General features: G+C 41.2%; 1 pseudogene; it reads right to left on the reverse strand.

Moving 5' to 3' along the window:
* Nucleotides 1-1498: 1498 nt before the first annotated feature.
* On the reverse strand, nucleotides 1499-3667 carry LOC145008129 (zinc finger CCCH domain-containing protein 29 pseudogene; annotated as a pseudogene).

Consider the following 3667-nt stretch of genomic DNA (forward strand, 5'->3'; position numbering starts at 1 on the left):
GGGCCTAGAGGAGTCTAGATCTGAACTTCTTACTTCAAAACATGCTTAATACCACAAATGCCTCAAGAATAAGCTAGAAATGACCCTAAACTCTTGCATGGAGTGATCTAACAAGAAGATAATCAAGGTAACGACTTTTACCTTCGAATGAATACCAAAATGAAGTAGATGTTGGATCTACAAGATCCTTCTCGTACCAAGCTTCTCAATCTTCAAGTCTTTTCAACAAATGCACCAAATACACACTCTTTAGCCTCACACACACTCAAAGTAAGAGGTTAGCTTGATTAGGGTTTGTTTCTGGTCGTGAAGGCGGTAAGGGAGGCTGGAAGGAGGACTTAAGGTCCTTTAATTAGGGTACAAACCCTAAAAATTAGGGTTTTCAAGCACAACCTTAACTCGTCGAGTAGGTCCTAAAGTTCACGCAGCCTGATCAGTTTCTACACGATGAGTTGGGGCAGCCAACTCGTCAAGTAGGTCTGAAAATATGAATATAAATGCTTCAAATTTATACATGAGAGTCAGGATGTTACAAATTTGCATATAAATACATTTTCAACTTGAAACCTTCATCCTTCAATGCATCACACCTTGCCGCCAACATGTTGTTCCTGCTTAAAAGTCCATTGCACTGTTCCTCTAACATGTTGATACTTCTCACCTTTTCCCCACTGTATTGATGTTTCTTACCAGACCAGGTATGATGGCTTTACTCATAGCAGACATAGGCGGGTCAACCCACCCAATAAACCCACAAACAGAATCCTTAATAGGGCACACATAAAACCTCCTTTCGGGATCCAGTGGTGTCTAAGACATTTTCACCAAAGCGAGCTTTGCACAAAAAGAAACCACCATTGTTCTATTGTAGGTCATAAAAGAGAAATAGAAGAAAATAGTCATTGGGGAAGAACAATCGTTGGGGAAGAAGATAGTTGGAAATAGAAAATGGTATATAAATGATGTTTTATTTTTTCTACCGCAAAAATGGTCCCTAAAGTAAAAAAGACAAAAATACCCTCACGTGGAGGGCACATGAGGGGGTTAACAGATTGTTTTTAACGGGAGTTAACTACAGGGATCATTTTCACAAACAAACCAGTTTCAAAAGACCAAAAAGCTAAAAAACTCATGGTTTGGATCAAAACCCAAAAAAAAATGATTACCATAGGGAGATTTTTGCAGTTTTGTTTATTTAAAAATACAAAAGTCAAAATTAAAATGAATGTATAATATGAAGGACTATAAATGTAAATTTTATTAATTTAATAGTATTATAGTAAACTTTTTCTGCAAGTTAATATGGTTCCGAGGCTAGTACAACAACACTCAAATTTAAAGGGAAGACGGATATACACAACAGTTTTTTACTATATAAAATAATTGATGTATTATAGAAAGAAAACATGTTCTGTATAAATCAGTTCGCAAATTTAAATGGCTTGGTTTCCAAACAATGTTGTGTAGATTGAGCATGTGTGGCTATACACTTACCAAATATATCAAGCGATTTATCGATAATTAAAATCCCTTTTGGGAAATTATGAAGAATAAATTACATTAAACTAAAACGAAATAAAAGAATTAAAAAAATCTACTTTGTTAATGATACTTTGCTTTTATGCCACCAACCGCTCCTGCTCTCTGATCATCTGTTCGACCCACTGTGGCAGCTTCTCTCCACCTCCACCAGTGCCGCCGTGTCTCTGCTTCTCCGATGAACTATACAGACCAACGCCAACCGACGAAACATCTTTCACCAACGTATTCGCCCATGAAACTGCTGGCTCATTCACCGGTACACCATTTCTAAACCCAAAAGATGCAGACTTTTTAAGCTTGTTAGCATCCTCACCATTAAACCCCCACTCCAGTTTTCCGTCAGGCGAACCCCACTGCGAAAATTTTGGACTCATGGCGCCTGAACCTGTCGTGCCTCGGTCAATGAAGCTCTGGCTACGTTGTTTCGAGAACGCACCAGACCTTGAATTGATCACCGCCTGAGCAACCGCCGCCGATGAATCAAAAGCAAAACCTGCTGGTTTTCTCATCGGAGAAGACGTGTAGTTACCCCGGAGCTGGTTAGAGTTCTGCCGGATTTGTTGATGCGCGGTTGGAGATTGCAATTCAAAAGATCCAAAAACATCATCGAGATTCGTAGCCTGCAACTCCCCAAATCTTTGGTTGTTGCGGTAAATATTTGCAGACAAATCATCAATCATTTGTTGCCTTTGTTTCTGTTGAGTCAATAAGCTCTCCAACTCCAAGTCTCGTGCATTCAAAGCACTCCGTAAACGACTACCGGAAAGCTGCAGCACCGGCGGCGTCAAATGGTTCATCTTGTTCGGCCACCCGTTCATGGAAGACACCGGAGCAATAGAAGGCGACATTGGTGGCGTCGAAACAGAGTTCTGGCTAGGGCTCATCGAACCCACCATTTCGCCGGAACTAACAGACGATGATTTGGGCGAAGGGATGGCTGAGCCGGTGGAAGCATACAAAGGCCTCAACTCGTCGACTCTGTGCGCAAAAAAACACACTTTTCTGGCACACCCAGTTTCATCTTTGCATAAACGAGTTTTGTATTGAGCTGGGTGAAGCCAAGATTCAAACACTCCGTGTGCATACTCACAGTTATCTCCATTAACGCAGCTTCCTTTACGAAACTCCGGGCATGGGACACAGGTGTAGTTGTATTTCTTCGGGTCACGCCGCCGTGCGTTCTCGCCGGGATGAACAAACGGGCATTCTGTCCAATCGTGAGTGTAAGCTCTTGAACATGGCTTCACCTTGAACGTATACATCCTAAACTCATCGGAGCCGTACACCGCATTGTTTATGTCCGGCAAAGATAAATCAACAGGGTATTCCTTTTTCGCGGCAACAATCTCTTCGACGATAACAAAACCCTTCAACAACATCTCCAAACCTTTTCGCATGGAGGATTTGATTCCACGGGCTATCAAGTCGCCGGGTTTGTTCCCGTTGCAATCTGTTAAACTAACATCCGCCCCTGCATCAAGTAACAACTTCACGATTTCAATGGAGGTAAAAGCCCCGCCAGCGGCTGCGCAATGGAGGGCGGTGAGACCGTCGGAACCGGAGGTTTTGTTGACGTCGATTTTTTTAGTAGCGATTAAGTATTTCAAAACACGAATGCTTCCATAAACCGAAGCAATCATGAGAGAAGTTCGTTCTTCAAATCCCATCTTTCCTTTACATGAATTACTTCGTCCGTACCAAAATCCGACTTCATCTAAACCGATACCCTTTTCTTCTACATCTGAAACGAACCCAGAAACATCATCTGCAGCTGCTAACTCGAGCAAATTCGAGCATTTCAAATGAACCCTAAATTTCTTTTCTTGATACCCCACTCCCTCCATGGTTAAACCAGTAAAATAAAATTGTTACCCTTTACAACTGTTTATAAAGCGTAATTAATAGATAGGTATCTGGAGCTTAGTTGTAGAAACTTGTTGAGTGAATCGAGGGGAACAATGAAGAAGATAAAGATGAATAGAATGAATTGGAATGAACGATATTTATACGATGGAATTGAATAATGAATATACAAATAATGTAAAAGGAAAGACACGAGGGGGTGTGGAGGAAGGTGTGACTACTTTTTAGTCAAAAGTCAAAGCATTCAACAATGGTGGAGCTG

Source organism: Lactuca saligna, chromosome 8 (genome assembly GCF_052625555.1).
Source record: "Lactuca saligna cultivar CGN05327 chromosome 8, ASM5262555v1, whole genome shotgun sequence".
NCBI lineage: Eukaryota > Viridiplantae > Streptophyta > Magnoliopsida > Asterales > Asteraceae > Lactuca > Lactuca saligna.